Below are 10,703 nucleotides of genomic sequence, written 5' to 3' on the forward strand. Positions count from 1 at the left end.
ACAATTTAATTGTCTTTATTCCCTACTTTCTGTGGATATCATACCAACTCATCTGGGATTATTACTTCGACACCCGTGCAATTACGGTGTACACGCATATACGGAAGTATCAAGTTTTTGGCACCGTTGCCGGGGAGTAGGCGTTTAGAGATACTTTGCACTTTGTTTTTCTTAGCTATTCATTTATTCATTCTATTTCATATTTTCTTATTCTATCATCATTCTGATTTTGTTTCCTTTCTTTGGTGCAGCTCCAGGTTATGACCCGAGGGAACCCCTCCATACTGATTGAAGGAGATCCTGAGCTTGAACGTACACTTAGAAGAAAAGGGAAAAAACATGTGCAAGAACTGTCTAATCTAGCTGATTTAGAAGTAGAAGAATCTAAAAACATGGCAGAACAGAATAAGCAGCAGCGGATATTATCCGATTATACCAGACCTTTAGTATTGGGGACACAATCGAGCATTGTGCGTCCCCCGATTACAGCTCAAAACTTCGAGCTGAAGCCGGCATTCATCCATATGTTGCAGCAATCCGCGCAGTATAATGGTTTGCCCGATGAGGATCCAAATAGTCATATAGAGAACTTTCTCGACGTGTGTGATATGCAGAAGATAAATGGGGTAACGGATGATGCCATCAAGTTGAGGGCCTTCCCATTTTCCTTGAAAGGGAGAGCAAAGCAATGGCTACACTCATTACCTAGAGCATCAATTACCACATGGGAGGAGATGGTAGAAGCTTTAATTGGCCGTTATTTCCTTCCCAGAAAATCTGCAAAACTTAGGAATGAGATCTCATCCTTTGTACAATTGGAATTGGAGTCTCTATTTGAGATGTTGGAAAGGTTCAAGGAGCTCCTGAGACAGTGCCCGCAACACGGATTCCCGGAGTGGATGATTGTTCAGACCTTTTACAACGGTCTGAATCCGAGTACAAGGCAACTCTTCGATGCGGCAGCAGGAGGTACCTTAGGTAGCAAGACCCTGGTGAGGCCCGTTAATTAATTGAAGAAATATGGTTAAACAGCTACCAATGGTATGCCAGGGAGAAGAAAAATGTGGCCGGTGTCCATGAGATAGATGCAGTGACTTCGTTGGCGGCTCAAGTGGAATCATTGAGTAAGAAGTTAGATCTTCTAACTTCGAACAGAGTAGTGGCCATGATTACTTGCACCGATTATGGTGGAGGACATGCTCCCTTTGATTGCCCGATATCTATTGGTGATGCATCTTTGGTTGAGAACGTCGATTTTGTAGGTAATAGCATGAGGACTCAAGGCAACCCATACAGCAACACCTACAATACTGGTTGGAAGAATCATCCCAATTTCTCGTGGAGCAACCAAGGTCCAAAAAAGGCCATGGGGCCACCAGGTTTCCAACAACAAGGCCCAAATGTGGAAAACAAAGTTTCAGGTTTGGAGAACCGAATGACCGATTTGGAGAAGGCCTTAACTAGGTTTGTGCATTCGTCAAATACAAGGTTTGAATCAGTTGAGGCTACACTTCGCAACCATACCGCCTCCTTACATAATCTTGAAAATCAAGTGTGGCAGATTGCGAAGTCCTTATCGAAAAGGCCACATGGAAGTTTGCCGAGCAATACCGAGACCAACCCTAGAGAGCATGTGAAGGCGATTACTTTGAGAAGTGGTCATGAGGTCGATGGTAGGCTTCCGAGTGAGAAGCCAAATGAACATGCACCCGAGGTTATAGAGGTTGAAGACGGAACAAGTAAAGAGAAGGAGGTGGCACCTCCACCTATCATGCCAAGGATCCTTTATCCCTTTAGATTGCAGAATGACCAAGGGGATGAACAGTATAAGAAGTTCCTGAGTTTGTTCAAGCAACTCCACATCAATATTCCTTTTGTTGAGGCATTGGCCCAAATGCCTAAGTATGCCAAATTCTTTAAGGACTTGTTGACCAACAAGAGGAAGTTGGAGGAGAGTGCTTCAGGGATCTTATATGCGTCTTGCTCGGTGGTCTTGCAAAAGAATATGCCTAACAAGAAGAAAGACCCAGGAAGCTTCATTATTACATATAATATCGGTAATCTAGGTGAAGAAATGGTATTGACGGATTCAGGGCCTAGCATCAACGTCATGCCATACACCTTCTTTCAAAAGCTAGGCTTGGGTAAACCTAGACCTACTCGGATGACTTTGCAACTAGTGGACCAAACGGTGAGACATCCGAGAGGCATCATCGAGGACGTGCTTGTCAAGGTGGACAAGTACATTTTTCCGGTTGACTTTGTAGTGCTAGATGTCGATGAGGATACAGATGTACCCTTGATACTTGGGAGGCTGTTTTTAAGGTCTTCCAAGGCATTGATTGACATGGACGGCGGAAAGCTATCTTTGAGAGTTGGAGATGACAAGCTCACATACCGCCTTGCTGAAGCCATGCGGCATTCTCTTTATTTCGATGATACTTTGTATTTTCTAGACGCTACTAATGAGATTGATGATGAATACATACAGGAAATTTTCAATCCAGATCCATACGAAGGCTTGTTCAACCGAGAGAAGGACAATGAAGAAATCATAATGCTTGGTTCAACGGAAGAAGTACCATCTACCCCGGCGATCTTGAAGAAGGTGCTCTGAAAATTGAAGAGGGCTAGGAGACACCACCGGAAATGCTCAAAGGCTATTGGAGACGTGCGTGAACTGAACAAATTGGGTAAATCATTACTAGGCAGTCCCGAGCCCGATAATTCAATCTCTACCCACAAGAGATTTTGCTCATCATGTTTCCAAGCCATGGGTAAGAGGAAAACTTTCATCTATGAGCCCCCATGAGGTAAGACAAGGTACGTCAAGCTAAGTGACATTAAACAAGCGCTTCTTGTGAGGCAACCCGAGTGTTTATTGTTTTCTTAATTTGGTAGTTTAGTGCTGCTTGAATAAATTGTTGAGTGTTGGTGTCTTGATGGTTTATATTTCTACTGTATTTTTATCGTGGGTTTTCAAGTTCATCGTGCGTTTTTATGTGAATTTGGCAAAGGTTTGGTCATTTGAGCTATTTCTCATGTTTTTCACTGGTATAAATTGCATATTGGGGCAGGCTCTGAGTGTGTAAACATGTTCAGAAAAATTTTTGCAGAGCCTGCAGAATTTTCTAAGGCATCCAGAGAAAACACACGGGCGTGTGGAATTAACACACGCCCGTGGTTTTGTCTTGTGAGCTCATCCAGAGAAGGCACAGGGGTGTGGACTTACCCCTGTGGGTGACTTTGTGAAGATCGCAAGGGCGTGGGTAATTTCCGCAAGCCCGTGTGAATCTCTACAAAGGAGCTCTCTTCATCCCGAGAAGTCACAGGGGCATGCGCTTGCCCCTGTGAGTTAGGCTTGTGAATGTCCACGCCCGTGTGGAATTTCCACACGGGCGTTCGAACACTTAGCAAGTTTTCTCAGATGTCCAGAGTAGCCACAGGAGTGTGCAGCTGCCCCTGTGGGTCGAGCGCACGGGCATGGGTATTTCTTACACGCCCGTGTATTTATGTTCAGAGGTAGTGAGTGTTTTCCTGAGAGCACAAAGGGGCGTGCACCTGACCCTGTGAAGCTTTCCTGAGGGGGTACACAGCTGTGTGTAATTTCCGCACGCCCATGTGGATGCGCAGAATTCCAAGAGACGCGAGTTTTTCTTTAAAAATCTTTGTGGATTCTCTTTTTCTTCATCTCCAATCACCCGAAAACCAGTCCTGATCAAGTTCTCGGCTCTTTATTGTTGTTTTGTAGGATTTTTTTTTACATTTCATGCCGATTTTTGGAATACTATCATCTATTTTATCAGTAACCCTTCTTATCCTCTTTTATTCGCAAATCCTAGTTTTTATTAGATTGAGAATCTTGTGTTGTGCCAATTTTCATGACATAATGTCATATGCATATTTGGGAAGTCCTTAGTGCCGGTTTTAAGTTGTCTTTTTGGAGAATTGGTGCACAACCGTGTGGTTTTCACACCCCGCAGATCCATACGGGCGTGGGTCATTTCCACAGGCCCGTGTGGAATTCTACAGTATGCTGTTTTTGATTATTATTTGATCATTCCTTCCTCATTTATCTCAAGAATGGCACCGCACTCAAGAAGGCAAGAAGACAAGCGCCCTAGGGAGCCTTTACCCGAGCTAGCACATATTGTATTTCTGAATCCTGAACATCAAGCTCGTTTCGAGCGGCTATCGGAGCTTAGGTTTGGCCAATCTCGGTTCGTGGACCTCAGTGTGCTAAGTGGGGTCCAGCGGGGTGATGAGTTAATCAGGGAGTTGGAGGCACTGATGGTCGTAGGAGGCTGGCAGAGGTTGTTGTCTATACGAGAGCCAATTTTCAGGCCGCTGACTTTGGAGGTGCTAGCGTCTTTTGAGTTTGTGGATGACATACATTTTAGAGTGTTTGGTCATCAATTTGCTATGAGTATTTCTGAGTTTTCAGTTTGCATGGGCTTATACGATGAAGCATACATAGAAACTGAGGAGTATGGACATTTACCAACAGATTACTTTGGCAACTTGAACCCACAGCAGGCTTACCAGGTTTTATGCGGATAAGGGTAGCATGAACCGGGAATATCCAAGGCCACATGTTTGTCTCGGCTGAGCTACAGATATTTATTCGCTGTCATTAGCATATCTGTGGATGGCCGAGGTGATAACACTAGTACTCTAAGCCGACAGAGTCTGCTTTATCTGTATTCCATGGCTAAGTTCGTGCCTATTCATCTGGGGCACATTGTGGCGGATTATATGTGGTACCAGGGCCAGAACAGGAGAGTAGAAGTATTATTTGTTGGTCCCTATGTTACTAGACTTATTGTGGGGATGGGTCTCGATGATGCTCTTGGGGATATCGATCAGACAGTTATTCCTTGTCGGCTTGGACTCGATACTCTCAAGATGATGGGAGTGGTGCGCAGATATGGGCCTGGAGCTTACATTTTAGCCACAACCACCACTGAGAGCGCCAGTGGTAGTAGGTATGCAGCAGAAGGTTCCGCACCGATGGCAACATAGACTTCAGGGGGCCCAGGTACCCTTTCAGGAGCCTATGATCGTATTAAGAGCCTCGAGAGCACTGTGAGTGTATTGCGGTCTGAGATCATCGAGATGCGGTCGATACAGTCAGCACAGTATGTCGATATGATGGCCCGTTTTGACTTCTTACTACAGCTTTTGAGAGGCAGACCCCGAGCTCCGCCAGCATTTCGTCACTACCTCCACCAGCAACCTTTGATCTAGCACCAGCAGCAGCAGAGGATCCAGAATGGGACATCGACACTTGATTTTATTTTCCTCATCTTTTATTTCCGCATTTTATTTTGGACTTGTATACTCAGAAAGGACTCTCCTTCAGAGTTTATTTTCATTTTGTATCTCGAGTTGTATTCATTGTCTTATCTTTTATATACTCGAGTTATTTTTATTTTTATTGAGCTTCACTGAACCCCCTCGTGTATGCGTGTAGATGGTCTTGTCATCATGGGAATTGAGACTTTGTCATGGGTACAGCACGGCCAAGGTGTTTCGGCAGTTGGCCGTGTGAGCTTCATGACCCTTTGGAACAACACTCCCAAGGACTTTGCTCTACCAAATGCAACACTAGGAATTAGGGGAGTATGTTTTGATTTCTTCTCCCACATCTGAATCCAATTGAGTTACATTATAAATGAGTTTACATGTGTACATTGGGGACAATGTACAACATAAGTGTGGGGGGGAGTTTCATAGTGCACGCATCTCTTTTATAGTAGTTTTGATTGATATATGTGCTCACATAGCCAATGGCGTTTCACCTTAGTTGCATTGATTGTATTCTTGAGTTTAGGAAAATCCTTAACAATGAATATTTTAATGCTCTAGTTTTTGCTTGAATTTCTAGGAATTTTTGCCCGATTGACACTTGTTGCACTACTCACTCTTTGAACCCTGTTGGAAACTCGTGTTTGATGTATAAGAGACTAGTTTTAGTTGTTTCTTGTGTTAATTCTAAAAAAAATGAAAAGAAAGAACAAAATAGTTTTGTTGTTTAGTTGTGCTTGTTGGGTGGAAAGAGCTACCACCTATGATTTATGAAGCTACTCTCATAAGTCCGATACTAGTTATGCCCTAATTAGAAAAATAGCTATCTCATGGGATGTGTGAAAGCTACCACTTCGAAAGTGTGAAAGCCACCTTAGCAGTCGCTTTAGAAAGGGCTACCTTAGAGGATGTGTGCAGCTACTACCCTTTTTGAATTTTAGTTACCTTTTGTAGATAAATAAGTCCCTTATATGTAGAACTTTGAGGAGTATACTTTGGGCCGACTTGAGTGAGTTCACACACTTACACGATTTCGGGTTTGTCACCTTTTTGATTCAAATTTTTAGCGAGAGCATTGATTTTTCGTATTTAGTGTTGAAATTTCCCGTACTTATAGAATGCACTCTTTGTATGCTTTGGTGAACCTAAGGCCAAGAACTTCCAATATTTCCTTTGTTTGTGCTTTAATGTTTTAATTTTTGCTTGAGGACAAGCAAAAGCTTAAGTGTGGGGGAGTTTGATAAGTGCTTGTGCGATAAGAATACGAAGTGTTCTTTCCTTGTGTTGAGCATTACTTTTCTCTTGTTTTAATGCTAATATGTGTGTATTTATGTTACTTTCATGCAGGTAGGGTTGTGAGGCCGAATATGAAAGTAAGAAGCCAATGTGGGTCGTAAATGCACCAATTTGGAGGAAATCTTGCTAAGGTTCAAATGCGAAGACATAGGTCGGGTTCGAGATGCGGGAATGTGTGCCAACCTCCTTGTATTCAAGTTAGTATAACTATTTGGAGGGCACAAGGGCAGTCACATTCAAGCATTCTGACTTGTGCATATAGAACAAGATCTCCACCAACATGTCCATTATTGAAGAAACAAAGCGATCCACGACGTAAACGTGTGCCTGTTTGCGTTACCTCGATGAAAGCAAAGATACGGGAGTATCTCGGGGCTGTACTGTATAGAGTACTGTAGCAAAAACAGTAGCAAGAATACTGTACCAGCATTGTTCACAGCCGGCGAAGAAAACAGGAAAATAGAGTATCTACACGGGCGTGTGGAAATTATACATGCCCATGTGAAAAATCCACAGGGGCGCTCACACTAGCATGTGGATCCCTGATTCCAGCCCTTTAAAAGCTGATTTCAGTCCCAATTTTAGTATTTTTTTTCTCCATCTTTTCCACAACTTGAGAGAGGGCTGCGGCTAGGGTTTTGAAAGGTATTGGCTAGGGCTTTGGAGAGGTTCTACGGCTCCGACATTGCATGCTATTTGGAAGAAGGTTAGTGGGAGAGCTTTCGTCAGCACTGATCCGGCGAGGTGTATCCTAGGATGGACAAAGGGACACTTGCGACGAGTAGAGAACTCTCCACAAGACCATCACCACAACTAATAAGGGTGTTTTCTATGGATGCTTTGTTTTTACATTCGATTTCATTGATTGTATTTAGCTCCATGGAGAGCTAAACCCCTATTGGGTACTTGGATATTTGTGTACCCTAGGATGTATTCATTTCATTGAATCTCTTTATTATGCTTTCAATTAATTGATGTTTATTGTGAGTTCCAATCTCGTATGCTTGATTGTATGAATAATCCCCTAGAGTGACACTAGGGTTGAGAGTTCTTCTTGGTAACTCTTATGAGTGAGTGACACACCATGAGAATTAGACAAAGCTAGATTAGAGAGGATTGAGAGGGTGAGTCGAGAGGTAGCGGAGCATCCCATTTCCCCTCCGGTATGATCTATCCTACCTCCACATTCCAAGAGTTCTTTGCGGCCATAGTAGAGTGAATGGGCTAAGGATGACCTTCCGCTGGGGCTTAGTTGCGAGTGCAACGATGTGAAGCATTGGAGTGATTTCAACATCTAGGGCTTAATTGTGGCTAGGGATCTTTCACCTGGACCAAAGGATTAGGTCTATACATAGGAATAGGGTTTATCATTTGGAATCCCTAGAGCTCATTGCAATTCTATACGAGTGAGAGGTGTTGAGATTGTTCAATTTCAACTCCGGGACCTGTATAGAGTTAGGCATGTTTAACCTTATATTTGGGGCTATGCAACTAAGAATTTCCATGACTCACTATTGCATTAATTAGGACGCATAATAGAGGTTTCTTGCACTTGAAATGATTGTGCTAGGCGGAATAATATCCAGGTACCCCATATTTATCGATTGCCTTACCTTCTCCTTTACTTGTGCTCTCTTTCTTGTTATTTTTACTCTTGAGAATTGAATCTTGTCACACATATCACTATTCATCTTCAACATTAGTTAAGAAACAATTTAAGTGACTTTATTCCCTACTCTCTGTGGATATGATACCCACTCATCTGGGACTATTACTTCGACACCTGTGCACTTGTGGCGTACACGCATATACGGATGTGTAAGTGAGCAATGTCCGGGTGCCCCATTTTCTATCGATTGCCTCTCCTTATGACTATTGTGTCTCTTTCTTCTTTTCTTTATTTTTATTTACATTGATATTGTTTGCACATCTTTCCAATTGTTTTGACTATAGTTAAATAGTAATACTTGTGTTTCTGAGCACTAGTCCCTATGGATATGACTACCCACTCACTGGGGTACTTTACTACTTCAATAACCTATGCAATTGAGCACACACTCGCAAGTGGTGTGTCAACTCCCTTGAACTCCTAATGGTTTGTTTGATGGAACTAATTTCATTGAGAGTTGAGTTCCAACGTGTTGTGGAGCTCACACGGCCATGTGAATACCTCATTGACCGTGTCCATGACTATTCCTCACTATCCAGACTCATAAGACCATCTGCACGCATATACAAGGGGGTTCAGTGAAGCTTAACAAAAACAAAATAAAATCAAGTCTATAAAGATATAGAAATGAAATACAACTAGAAACAACTAAAAATAAAAGGTAAACTCAGAAGGAAGTTCCTTTCTGAGTATTACAAATCTAAAATAAAATGCGGAAATAAAATACGAAAACATAAAAACATAGAAAGGTAAAGACGCCTAAAGCGTTGGTGTCAACTGCTGGCTCCATTGCTGCTGCTGGTAATGCTACTGGTGCCATTGGTGGTGATGGTGGTGCTGCTCTATGTGCTGGGGATACTGGAGGAGACGGTGGATCTCGGGGTCTCATCACAAAGGGAGAGATCGCGTCTCGCTCGAGTAACTACTGTAAAATGTTGACACACGCCATCACCTCTGTGTGGTTCGCAACCTATATAGCGCGAACCTTAGCCAAATTAGTCTGGAGCATCCCCACAACATTCTAAAGCCTCTCAAAGCGATCATGGGCTCGAGATGGAGAGAAAAGAAGTACTGGAGATGGCTCCTGTGTAGTGGGAGGTGCGTCAATCTCTATATGATCCTACTATGGTTCAGGACCAGGCTGAGAACCCCCTGTTCCTTCTTCCTCAACCACGGCTGTCTCAGGTGGGGGCATGATCATCACGTAGACTCTATCTATGTATCTTTGGATCATTTCCATAAGTCACATGGTCTCCAAGCCGAGGGTAGATGGTACAATTATCTTCTCAGCCCCTCTAATAGCATCTAGTAAACCTATCCCAATGATGAGTCTGGTAATGTAGGGGCCTGAGAAGAGCACTCCAACCTTAGCAAACTGACCCTGATACCTCAGGTACTCTGCTAAGATATGTCCCAAGTGAATCGGCTCACTTTGCACCATGGAGTATAATTATAATAGCTCTTGTCTGTTCAAAACTATGGTATTATCACCGCGATCGCTCACTGATCTGCTCCGAACGGCATGAATGTATCTGTAAGATGGCCGAGAGAGGTACGTGGCCTTGAACACTCCCGGCCCATACTGTCCATGTCCGCACAATGCTCTGTATGCATGCTGCGGCATCAAACTACAGGGATAGACCCTCGACAGCTGCTATACTCCTTTGTATCAGTAAAAGTCTTGCCGTAGAACCCAAGTTGGATCAAAAACTGAGTCATGATCATGCTATAGTACTGTCCAAAGGCTCTAAACTGTATAGCATCTATGCTATCAAAGCTGGAATATGAGCAGTCGAACTCGAACAATGAAAGCACCTCCAAAGTCAACATATGGATCGCCGGCTCCTGTATGGACAATAATCTTCTCCAACTACCCACTGATAGCAGCTCATCAAAATCATTAACCATATCGTTCACCAACTTAATCTCCCTAAGTGTGCTTAAGTTGCGGGTGTGTGACTGACTGAATTTGAGCTTTGCCAATCTCTCAAAACAGACCTGATACTCGGGAATGGCAAACTCTATGTGCTCCAGCTCAGGCAAAGACCCACATGGACACTTCCCAGCCATTTTCTTAGACTTGGGATCCATACCAACAAGAATTAAAAATAAAATGATCAATTTAAAGTTTAAAAACTCAATTTTCAGGAATCCACGCAATCGTGTGGAAATTCCACACGCCCGCTTGATCTTCGGGGCGTGAAAATTGCATGGCCAACTCACACAAAATCCTCCAAATACATCATAAAATCATTTTAAACATTCTAAAAACATTCACCAAGCATTTACACATGAAATCAATGCAAAATCAGTAGAATAATCAAAAGAAATCAAGATTTAATGAAGAAAAGAGAAGAAGGAAGTTTACCGACAAAATGAGAATGAAAACTTCGAATGTGGGCAGAAAACAACCCAAGAACTCCTAAAATAG

At 42.9% G+C, this 10,703-nt stretch overlaps 1 non-coding gene across 1 annotated transcript; it reads right to left on the reverse strand.

Moving 5' to 3' along the window:
• Positions 1-782: 782 nt before the first annotated feature.
• Positions 783-889, reverse strand: LOC120250760. Its single transcript, XR_005533099.1, has one exon. It is a non-coding gene; the product is annotated as a small nucleolar RNA R71 (small nucleolar RNA).
• Between the last annotated feature and the right edge of the window lie 9,814 nt (positions 890-10,703).

Source organism: Dioscorea cayenensis, chromosome 19, assembly GCF_009730915.1.
Source record: "Dioscorea cayenensis subsp. rotundata cultivar TDr96_F1 chromosome 19, TDr96_F1_v2_PseudoChromosome.rev07_lg8_w22 25.fasta, whole genome shotgun sequence".
In the NCBI taxonomy this organism is placed as follows: Eukaryota; Viridiplantae; Streptophyta; class Magnoliopsida; order Dioscoreales; family Dioscoreaceae; genus Dioscorea; species Dioscorea cayenensis.